The sequence below is a fragment of the Cetorhinus maximus genome, chromosome 35 (genome assembly GCF_964194155.1).
Source record: "Cetorhinus maximus chromosome 35, sCetMax3.hap1.1, whole genome shotgun sequence".
Lineage (NCBI taxonomy): Eukaryota > Metazoa > Chordata > Chondrichthyes > Lamniformes > Cetorhinidae > Cetorhinus > Cetorhinus maximus.
The window spans coordinates 6,757,251-6,769,886 of NC_135913.1; the positions used below are offsets into that span (position 1 = coordinate 6,757,251).

At 43.0% G+C, this 12,636-nt stretch overlaps 1 protein-coding gene across 1 annotated transcript in view; it reads right to left on the reverse strand.

Moving 5' to 3' along the window:
* Window positions 1-4,665, reverse strand: part of LOC144672001 (uncharacterized) — a 50,673-nt gene extending 46,008 nt beyond the window's left edge. The window contains exon 1 of the mRNA XM_078533936.1: window positions 4,538-4,665. The gene's annotated coding sequence lies outside the window, so the exon portion shown is untranslated. The remainder of the gene's footprint in view (window positions 1-4,537) is intronic.
* Between the last annotated feature and the right edge of the window lie 7,971 nt (window positions 4,666-12,636).

Sequence of the window (12,636 nt, forward strand, 5' to 3'; positions counted from 1 at the left end):
TTTGTTACCCAAAGGAGGAAGAGTGTCACAACGTGATATTTGGGATGCTGTGGGGCTCTCATATGAAGGCAAGATAGATGTATGAGCTTGCCCTTCCATTATCAGAGCAACCAATCAGTAAACAGAGGTAGTAACTCATTGCAAGAACCCAAGAAATGAGCTGGAGCAGGAGGTTTAGCCCTTTTAGCCTGCTCCATCATTCAAAATATCATGCCTGATTTTCACTTTCCTGCACTATCCCCAGATTCCTTCATTTCCTTACTACCCAAAATATCTATCAGTTTCATTTTTAAATACATTTTAATGAGTGAGCATCCACAGGTCTCTGAGGTAGATAATTACAAAGATTCACAATCTATGAGTGAAGAAATTTCTCCTCATTTCATTGTCAAATAGCCAACACTTCACTCTGATGTTTTGACTCTTTGTTCTAGATTCACCAGCCAATAGAAACATTTTCTCACTGGCCAAGCACATTCAGGCTTTTCTCATTTCCATTAGTTCACCTTGCATTCTTCTATATTCTAGGGAATATTGTGATCTACTAAACTCCTCCTCATAAGGCCACCTCTTCATTCTCAGAGCTAGTCCATTGAGCCTTTGTTGCCCTCCCTCCAAGGCAAGTGTCCTTCCTTGGGGAAGGAGACCAAAACTATGCACAGTACTCCAATATCCCCATCATCAGTGATGGAGGAGCCCATCACATCAGTGCAAAAGATAAGGCTGAAGCATTCGCAACAATTTTCAGCCAGGAGTGCTGAGTGGATGATCCATCTCGGCCTCCTCTGGTGGTTCCCAGCATCACAGGTGCCAATCTTCAGCCGGTTTGATTCACTCCACATGATATCAAGAAATGGCTGAAAGCACTGGATACTGTAAAGGCTATGGGTTCTGACAATATTCTGGCAATAGCACTGAAGACTTGTGCTCCTGAACTTGCCAAGCTATTCCAGTACAGCAACAACACTGGCATCCACCCGGCTATGTGGAAAATTTCCCCAGATGTCCTGTCCACAAAAAGCAGGACAATTCCAACCCGGCCAATCAGTCTACTCTCGATCATCAGGAAAGGAATGGAAAGGGCCATCAACGGTGCTATCAAGTGGCATTTGCTTAGCAATAACCTCACTGACGCCCAGTTTGGATTCTGCCAGGGCCACTCAACTCCTGACCTCATTACAGCCTTGGTTCAAACATGGACAAAAGAGCTGAATTCCCGAGCCGAAGTGAGAGTGACTGCCCTTGATATCGTGGCCGCATTTGACCGAGTGTGGCAACAAGGAGCCCTTGCAGAACTGGAGTCAGCGGGAATCAGGGGAAAAACTCTCCGCCGGTTGGAATCACACCTAGAACAAAGGAAGATGGTTGTGGTTGTTGGAGGTCAGTCATCTCAGCTCCAGGATATCACTGCAGGAGTTCCTCAGGGTAGTGTCCTGGGCCCAGCCATCTTCAGCTCCTTCCTTCCAACATAAGGTCAGAAGTGGGGATGTTCGCTGATGATTACACAATGTTCAGCACCATTCATGACTCCTCAGATACTGAAGCAGCCCATGTCCAAATGCAGCAAGACCCAGATAATATCCAGGCTTGGGCTGACAAGAGGTAAGCAACATTCGCACCACACAAGTTCCAGGCAATGACCATCTCCAACAAGAGAGAATCCACTTTGATGTTCAATGGCATTACTAAATCCCCCACTATCAACATCCTGGGGGTTACCTGAAACTGAACTGGACACATAAATACTGTGGCTACAAGAGCAGGTCAGAGGCTAGGAATACTGCGAAGTGTAACTCACCTCCTGACTCCCCAAAGCCTGTCCACAAGGCACAAGTCAGGAGTGTGATGGAATACTCCCCACTTGCCTGATGAGTGTAGCTTCCACTCAAGGAGCTTGACACTGTCCAGTTAATTGGCACCACCACAAACATTCACTCCCTCCACCACCAATGCACAGTAGCAGCAGTGTGTGCCATCTTCAAGATGCACTGCAGAAATTCACCAAGGCTCCTTCAACAAACCCACAATCACTGCCATCTCGAAGGACAAGGCCAGCAAATAGATGAGAACACCACCACCTGCAAGTTCCCCTCCAAGCCACTCATTATCCTGACTTGAAAATATATCACCGTCCCTTCACTGTCACTGGGTCAAAATCCTGGAAAACCATTCCTAACTGCACCGTGGGTGTACCCTACACCACATGAACTGCAGTAGTTCCAGAAGGCAGCTCACCGCCACCTTCTCAAGGGCAACCAGAGGTGGGCAATAAATGCTGGCCCAGCCAGCGAAGCCCACATCCCGTGAATGAATTTTTTAAAAAGTTTGGTTTCCCCAATGCCCTTTATAACTGTAGGAAGGTGTCTTCACTGTCATGCTCCAATCCCTCTGAAGCAAATGCTAATATACCATTTGCATTCCTAATTGCTTGTTTTACCTTCATGTTCACTTCTCAGACTTGTGTACTCGTGTACAGACTCAAAAACATTCCTTCTGGTATTTTATCCTACCCAAGTGGATACCTTCACCACATTAGGTTTCAGAGCCTCTTTGTATCTTCCTCACACCTTTCTTTCCTACTTAACTTTGTATTGTCAGCAAACTTCATCCCCATCGTGAATATAGTATGCAAATATGAGGCCTAAGTACTGAGGCTTGCAGTACCTGGCTAGTGTACAATGTTCTACAAGTCTGAAAAAGTTGTGTTTATTCCTACTCTGTCCATGAATCTATCTCTAATCAAAGTTTAACTTATCAGCCCCTCCCCCAATCCCATGAGGACAAATGTACTAACGTAATGTGTGGCATCCTTATTGAATGATTTACACAAATCTAAATACACTACTTTGACTGTTCATTCATCAAAACCCTCTTGCAGATTTGTCACAGTATCTGTAACAACTCTATTCGCCAACCAACTGGTTAATCTGTGGGAACATAGGAACAGGGGAAAGTCATTTAGCCCTTTGAGCTTGCTCCACCATTCAATTAGATCATGGCTGATCATCTACCTCAACACCACTTTCCTGCACTATCTCCACATCCCTTGATGTTTTAAGATTCCAGAAATCTATTGATTTCTGTCTTGTACATGCTCAATGACTGAGATTACACAGCCCTCTTGGGTAGAGAATTCCAAAGATTCGCCATCCTCTTAGTGAATAAATTCCTCCTCCTCTCAGTCTGATCCTGAGATTACGTCCTCTGGTTTTCGACTAATCAGCCAGGGGAATCGATATCTACCCTGTCATGTCCTGTAAGAGTTTTCTAAGTTTCAATTAATTCACCCGTCATTCTTCAAAACAATAGGGTGTACAGGTCCAGTTTTCAATTTTTCCTCATAAAACAATGCCTGCCATCCCAGGAATTAGTCTGATGAACCTCCAACGCACTCCGTCTATATCCTGCCTTAGATAAGCAGACCAAAACTGTGCACAAGGCTCCAGGTGAGGTCTCACCAAGGTTCTATGTAACTGCAGCAAGACATCTTTACGCCCGCACTCATATCCCTTCACAAATGTAGTCCCTGCCCCCGTGCCCCCCTCCCGTACCAGCACCACCCCCACCACCCCTGGTTAACCTGGTAACCACTCCATTCTGCATCAAACACCACCCCTCCAAAAACACCATCCAGGTAATCTGGTAATCACTCTATTCTGCATCTTCCTCCTTGAACAGCATCGGGTTAATCTATTAACACTCCATCTCCCCACCATTTGCCATCCTAATTGCTTGCTGCACCTAGCTTGTAGTAGCTCATGAACAAGGATACCAAGTCCCTTTGGACACCAACACTTCCCAACCTCTCGCCATTTAAGAAATATTCTGCCTGTTTTTTTCCACCCAAGTTAATAACTTCACACTTATTGACATTATACTCCATCTGCCATGTTCTAGCCCATTCACTTAGCCTGCCCAAGTCGTCGTGAAGCCTCCTTGCATCCTCCTCACAATTTACATTCCCACCCAGTTGGGTGTCATCAGCAAACATAGAAATATTATAATTGGTCCCCACATCCATTTCAAACCACTCCATTCTCCGTCCCTGCCACCGTGCCCCCCTCCCGTACCAGCACCACCCCCACCACCCCTGGTTAACCTGGTAACCACTCCATTCTGCATCAAACACCACCCCTCCAAAAACACCATCCAGGTAATCTGGTAATCACTCTATTCTGCATCTTCCTCCTTGAACAGCATCGGATTAATCTATTAACACTCCATCTCCCCACTATCCAGTTAAACTGGTAACCACTCCAACCAGCACCACCCACTGGATAACCTGTTAACGTTTCAATTATGCATCCTTTCATCAATATCTCTGGTTAACCTGGTAACCACTCCAAACCCAACCACCCCCCTGGTTAACCCGGTAACCACTCCAAGCCCCACCACCCCCCCTGGTTAACCCGGTAACCACTCCAAGCCCCACCAACCCCTGGTTAACCAGGTAACCACTCCATTCTGTACCCCCACCGACCACCATCCGATTCTAGTTAATCAGGTAACCACTTCATTCTTGCCGCCCCCCGGTTACCTGGTAACCGCTCGGGCCTACGCCTGATTCCAGAAGCCTCGGGCCGGCCGAGACCCGGCCGCTCGTCACCCGCTCCGGCAGCGTCCTGCGTCATCGCGCTTGCAGTGACGTCACTGTCAGTGACTGTTCCAGCAAGGGCGCTATCTTTGTGCGGGGCACATCACATACAGGGGAAAAGGCTGAGAGGGGAATGGAGTGTCAGAGAAAATGGAAAGGGAGACAGAGTGAAAGTAGAAATGCAGGAGAGAGAGAAAGTAGGAAGGACAGAGAAAGTGGGAATGGGGAGAGAGATAAAGAAAGTGGGAATGGGGCGAGGGCGATAGAAACTGGGAAAGGGGCTGAGAAAAAGCGGAAATGCGGGGAGAGAGATAAAGTCGGAATGGAGAAAGAGCGAATGCAGTAATGGGGAGAAACAAAGTGGGAATGAGAGAAGTATGAACGGGGAGAGAGAAGGTGGAGGAAAAGTGAAAATAGGAATGGGAAGAGAGGTGGAAGTGGGACTGGGGACAGAGGGAAAGGGGAGAGAGACACCTGTGGGAATGGGTAGAAAGTGGAAATGAAAGAGAGAGAAAGGAAATCGGACTAGGGATAGAAACACATTGGAAATGGGGGGAGAGAGACTAAGAGAGGAGAGATCGTTTGGGAAGACGGAAAATGCTAAGAGATATGGAAACTGAGGGACAGAGGGGGAAAGAAATTTGAGACCAAACAAGGGGAAAAATATCAGGAGAGAGAGTGAGTGGAGAGGAAGAAGAAATGGGTTGAGAGGTTGGGCAAATGGGGAGAGAGAAAGCAGTGAAAGACAGAATTGGGAGAGATCATGTGAAGCAAGGGGAATGACAGTGAGAGCAGGAATGAGGGAAGTGGGAATGGAAGAGAGGTAGATTGACAGAGAGGGAAACATAAGATTCATAACAAATAGGAACAAGAATAACCCAGTTGGACCATCAAGCAATGGCTGATCTGATTGTTGGCTTAACTCCACTTTCCTGCCTGGCACACCCCGACCACCACCCCATAATCTTTGACTCCCTTGTGGATCAGAGAATCAGTTTATCGTAGCCTTGAATATATTCAATGACTAATCCTCCATTGCCCTCTGTGGGAGAAAATTCCAAAGGCTAATGAGAGAGGAAATTCTTCCTAATTTTTCTAAACGACAATGAAAATAGACACAAGCTTTCTTCGTATGACAACCCATTCACCCCAGGAATCAGCCTCGTTACCTTCTCTGAACTTCTTTTAATGCAAGTATATCCCTCCTTGAGTTAGGAGATGAAAACTGTACACAGTACTCCAGATGTGGTCTCACCAATGCATTGTACAGCTGTCACAAGATTTCCATACTTTTATTCTCCATCCCCCCTTGCAATAAAGGCCAACATTCCATTTGTGTATTTGATTATTTGCTGTACCTGCATGCTAACTTTTTGAGATTCATGTATAAGGACATCCGCATCCTGTGCCACAGCATTCTGCAGTCTCCCATTTAAATAATATACCGTTTTTCTATTTTTCCTGCTGAAGTGAACATGATCACATTTTCCCACATTATACTCCATCTACAAATCGTTTTCCTCTTAACTTAACCTATCTACATACCTTTACAGACTCTTTGTATCCTCCTGACAACTTACTTTCCTATCTATCTTTGTATCATCAGCAAGTTTGGTTACAATACAGTTGGTCCCTTCATCCAAGTCCTTAATATAGATAATCAATAGTTGACTTCATGACATTGATCCCTGTGGCACTCCATTCATCACAGTTTTCCAATCTGAAAATGACCCAATCATCCCAGCTTTCTGTTTCCTGTTAATTAGTGAATCCTCCGTCCATGCTAATACATCAATCCCAACACCATGAGCTCTTATCTTGTGCAGATACCTTTGGTGTGACATCTTATCGAATGGCTTTTGGAAATCAAAGTACAGTTCATCTACTCGTTCTCCTTTATCCACTGTACTTGTTATATCCTCAAAGAACTCTGATAAATTTGTCAAACACGAACTCCCTCTCACAACACCATGTTGACTCTGATAAAAACGAAAAGCTAAAAGCTACTGCGGATGCTGGAAATCCAAAACAAAAACAGAATTACCTGGAAAAACTCAGCAGGTCTGGCAGCATCGGCAGAGAAGAAATCAGTTAACGTTTCGAGCCTTCATGGCCCTGGGCCATGAAGGCTCGAAACGTTAACTGATTTCTTCTCCGCCGATGCTGCCAGACCTGCTGAGTTTTTCCAGGTAATTCTGTTTTTGTTTTACCATGTTGACTCTTCCTGATTCCATTACAATTAACTAAATGTTCTGCTACTGCCCCCTGAACAATGAATTCCAGCCTTTCCCCAATGACAGATGTTAGGCTAACTGAACGATAGTTTCCTGCTTTGTCTCCAACCTTTCTTAAATACTGATGTAACACTTGTACTTTTTCCAAACTACTGGGACCTTTCCCGAATCTAGGGAATTTTGGAAGATTACAACCAACGCATCCATTAGCTCTGCAGCCATTTCTTTTAAGATGTGTAATTGACAGCAACCATAGTTGCTGTAAATGTCTACACCTCAAGGAACAGTATCTCCATTTCATGACCTCGTGTCCAAGATTGGCACTTTGATGCATCAGGGATGGGGGAAATGACCTGTAAACTTTGTTACAGGAGGCAGTCACACCCTTAGGCTAGCTACTTCAGATTTGGTCTATGATCAGCGGCAGGAAGGTAGCAACGGAGAAGCTTCAGCCCTTGTATTTGTCCAGGCATTTGTGACATGTGTTGATGAGAGCAGGAACTGTAGGGAGGAAGAGCAAACTGGCCACGGCACAGTGGTGCATGGAGCCTTTCATGTGGGGGAGCAAATTGACATGGTTGTAATAGGGGGCCATATGGTTAGTGGGCATAGGTTCTGTTCTCTGCAACCAAGAGTGTGAGTCCCAAAGGCTGTGATGCCTCCCTGCTGCAATCGTTAAGGATATTTCATCACGGCTGGAAAGGAACTTTGAGTGGGAGGGGAAGGGTCCAGTTGTTGTGGTCCATGTCAGTACCAATGACATAGGTAGGTCTAAGGAAGGGGTTCTGCTCAGCGAGTGTAAGCAGTTTGGACTAAAATAAAAAGCAGAACCCCAAAGGCAATGTTCTCAGCATTACAACCTGAGCCACGAGCAAATTGGCATAGACTAAATAAGATCAGAGTGTTGAATGTCTGGCACCAAGATTAGTGAGGGAGAAATGGGATTGATTCATGGGGCACTGGCACCCGTCCTGGGGAAAGAGGGAGCTGTACCGTTGGAACACCTTTCACCTGAACTGCGCTGGGAACAGCATCGTAGAAAATCATATAACTTGGGCTGTAGCGAGAACGTTAAACTTAATAGTGGGGGTGGGAGGGGCAGTGGGAGGGTTAACGTGAGGGGAGATAGGAAAAGTTGAAGAGAAAGGATAAGGCAAGGGGTAATAGTGCAGGTAATGATAACAATAGTCCGACAGGAAGGGACAGAGTGTGCAAACATAATCAGGTCAGAATTGGGGAAGGTAATAAAGAATACATAATTAAAGGTTTTTTTATCTGAATGCATACAGCATTCAAAATGATGGATGAATTGATAGCACAAATATAAATAAATGAGCATGATATGATCGAAATTACGGGGCCACGATTGCAAAGTGACTATTGTTGGATCTGATTATTCAGGGGTCCTGCTTCTGACAATTCAGAAGGATGGGAAGAAAAGAAAAGCAGGTAGGGTGGCTCTTTTCATAAAGGGTGCGATTAGTACAATGTGAGAAATGATCTTGGTCCAGAGGATTAAGATGCAGAATCAGTTTGGGTAGAGATAAGAAATAGCAAAGGAAAGAAGTCACTGGCTAGAGTGATTTTAAGGACCCCTAACAGTAGCAACGCTGTAGGACAGAGAATCAAGAAATACTAGAAATGTGTAAGAAAGGTACTGCAATTATCGTGGAAGATTTTAATCTTCCTATAGATTGTACAAATCAAATTGGCAAACATAGGCTGGAGGGTGAGTTCATAGAGTATATTCAGTACAGTTTCTTAGAACAATATGTTATGGAATCAACCCGGCAAAAGGCTCTTTTAGACCTGGTAATGCGAACTGAGACCATGTCATAGTCACGCCCCATGCCTATAAAGCTTATTAGGATGACATTGCTGGAAAAATGAACACACTGTTGAAGCTTTTTGTATTGCAATCATCAGGACAGATGCAGGAATATCACATTTCAATGGGAGTCAGCATTTACACTGCATGAGTAAAGGGTGCTAATTGTTTTGCAAGTTGACTCTGATTAGTTGAGCCGTTGCCACAGAGAATGCACCAGGGAGCTATTATCCCCCATGCTTTTGTTTAGTTCAATAAAGATGCAATACCTGGACATGTTTTTTTTTGCTTGTAGAGGAGAGGTCCCTGTGTGTGAATATGTGTAGCTTCTAGCAAGCATGTGTGAGCCACAATGCAAGCCCAGCTGATAATCTTAAATTGGTTGTTAGTGTAATTTTTAGCACACTCTGGATTGTTCAACATGTGTTTTCCAATCATTGCCAGCACATTGTCAGGTAAGTAGGCTATCTGTCGCAATGACTGGCAGATAATATCGAACAGCACATCCCTTCAGTGGATTGCAACAGGCAAAGTGCTAATCATACTCAACCTGCATATGCTTGCAAAACTCAGAACATAATGTTTAATGTGAGATTTGATTGGACAGCACATACTGAACAATCTCGAGTATGCTAAGAAAATATGCAAATAACTAATTTAAGATTTTCAGTTGGGCTTGCAAGGTGGCTCACTTATGCTGGCTAGGAACTACATATATTCACACACAGAGACCTGTCCTCTGTAAGCATTCTTCATTTCAATGTTTAAACCAATCAGAGTTGACTTGCAAACATTAGCAACCTCTGCTCGTATGGTTTAAATTCTAACTTCCTTTGAAATTTGACATTCTTGCTGCTGTCATGATGAGAGCAAGATGTAAAGTATGTCTCTTTTTCCAACAATACTCAAGTTCTGAACTACTAAGTGACTATTAGGAACATCTTTACCTAAAAAAAAACAAACAGCATGGAATGGAATATTTGCCTTAACAAAATGAATCCAGGAGAGTCAGAAAACTTCCTTTTATAGTTTCTATATAGACAAGGATGAACTCATGTCTGAGCATGCCTTTGTAAAGTCATTAAAATGTAAATGTCCTTGTGGAGGACCTTCCATTGAAAAGACTTAGGATGCACCAAGATTACTTGGAGAATTTATTGTACTACCTCCTGGATATTTCCAGAAACCCAAATATAATGGTCACCCTAGACTCGATGTCTACAAACTTGAAATGTAACAAAGTGGAGTGTGAAAGAACCACTTTATCACAAGCAGGTGTGAGTGGTGCCATTCATTCCACTTTGTGTGACAACAATTTATGATATTGAATCATTTGTATGGACAATGGAATACATCGGTATTGTATGAAACTTATTGCATGAAACTGGCTGGAGATAGCTAATATTTTATTAACCCACAAGGGCAGCCCAGCATGTCAGTCTGAGATACAAAAACCAGAGGGGAGCCATTGCTCGCCCAGCACAAGGGTGGTCCCTATCTCAAAAGTCAGTTTAGGTGGAGAGTTGAGGCTTAATAATTTTACCCGAAAGAGTACAGTTTTTCACTACAGGGCCTCGACCAACTTTGACTAGAAATTCAGAAGCTTGCTGTTGTTTGGGGTGAGCCAGTGTGAATTCATCACCTTCAACATTCATTTTCCTTCAGTGCATCAAGAGAGAATACTTCATTTCTGCAAGTTTCACCTACCACCTCAAGGACTGATTTGAAGTGACCATTTTTCTCCTCTTTAAGATAACTAAGTACATGCTATGTGTTTAGAAATTATCTTTCCTTGTTTGTTTATGTGGTGTGAATGAGGAGTGGGTGCTTGTTGTGCTTACATTTCAGCTGTTGGGAGGAATAAAGATTTAGCCTTTCTTTCCACTCAGACTTACAAGAAATCTTGTTTTGTGTTTGTTATGTAAAGTCACATCACTCAAAACAGTCCTTCTCAAAAATAAATCTTGTTGCGGTCAACTGAGAGGTGAGCAAAGGGGAAATTATCCCACATATCTCCCCGTCCGTAACAACAGAATCAATTCATGACCTCATTGTAAAGGATGATCAAGATAAGAGTGATCATCCCATGATAGAATTTCACATTCAGTTTGAAGGTATGAAGTGTGGGTCTTAAACTAGAGTCTTAAACTTAAAAAAGACAATTACAATGGTATGAAGACAGAGTTGGCTAAAGGGGAATGGGAAAATAGGTGAATGGTAAGCAATGACAGGCATTCAAGGAGTTAGTTCATAACTCCCACAAATATATATTCAATTGAGGAAGAAAGATGCTAGCAGAAGGGTTAACCATCATTGGCTAACTAAGAAAGTTAAGGATAGTATCGAATTCAAAGAAAGGATGTACAATACTTCAAAGATTAGTGGCAGGCCAAAAGATTGGGAAAATTCTGGAAACCAGCAAAGGATGACTAAAAACAAAAGGATGGAGAAATTAGAGAATGAGGGAAAACTAGCTAGATATTTAAAAAAACAGACAGTAAAAGCTTTTATGAGTATAAAAAAGGAAAAGAGTAGCTACAATTAGCCTTGAGGGTGAGACTAGGAACTAATAATGGAAAACAAGGAAATGATGGAGACTTCAAACAAGTATTTTGTATCTTCTTCACAGTGGAAGACACAGAAAGCATCCCAAGAGTAGTAGACAATCAAGACCCAAAAGGTGGGGGGGGATGGTGGAATTAAACCCATCACAATAACTAGAGAAAAAGTACGAGAGAAAATTAATGGGATTAAAGGATGACAAGTCCCCTAGGCCTGATGGCCCGCATCCTAGGGTCTTAAAGGAAGTGGTTACAATGATCGTGGACCCATTGATTTGAAACTCACAGAAGTCCTGAGAATCTGGAAAGGTCCCAGCAGATAGGAATATTGCAAATCTAACATGACTATTCAAGATAGGAGGGAGACAGAAAGTTGGGAACTGTAGGCCAGTTAGTCTAACATCTGTCACAGGGAAAATGCTAGAATCCATTACTGAAGCAGCAGCAGGACATTGAGAAAATCATAATAGAATCAGGCAGAGTCAACGTGGTTTTGTGAAAGCTAAGTTGTGTTTGACAAATTTATTAGGGTTATTTGAGGAAATAACATGCAGGGTGAATAAAGTAGAAGCGATGTATTTGGATTTCCAAAAGGCATTCAATAAGGTGCCACATAAAAGGCACAAAATAAGAAGAGCTCATTGTGTTGGGTGTTGATATCTTAGCATGGTTAACTAACAGGAAACAGAGAGTCAGGATAAATGGGTCATTTTCAGATTGGCAAACTGTAACGAATGGAGTGTCACAGGGATCAGTGCCGTGGCCTCAACTATTTACAATTTATAGCAATGACTATGATGAAGGGACAGACTGTATTGTAGCCAAGTTTGCTGATGACACAAAGAAAGGCAGGAAAGCAAGTTGCGAGGAGGCTTTAAAGAGTCTGCAAAAGGAAATGGATAGGTTATGTTAGGGAGAAAAAGATTTGCAGATGGATTATAAAGTGGGAAAATGTGAGGTTGTCCACTTTGGCAGGAAGAATAGGAAAACAAAATATTTTTAATAGGGACAGAGACCTCAGAATGCTATAGTACAGAGGGATTTGGGTATCCTTATGTCATAAAGCTATTAATGTATATATTATTGGAAAATATTTTTCTTTTAAAATAGAGGTTTAGTCTGTGGGTGTGTCTTAATTGGTTTAAAGCCAATGAGCCTGGGTGCTTTGATGTATAGTAGTTTTGATATGTAAGAGAGATCGTGTGCATTTGCATTTTTTTGAATAGAGCATTCAAGAAGTCGGGTGAAAACTGACACCTAGATAGGTGATACAAAGCAATATCTTTATGTTACTAATAAAATTGGAACAATGAAAGAGGCTGGTGATACAATGAGAATTTACATTCAACGGTAGGTATAACTTCAGCAGTTTTCTGGTGTACAGAGCAGAGGCAATGTGAGAGCAAAAGGCAGCTGTAA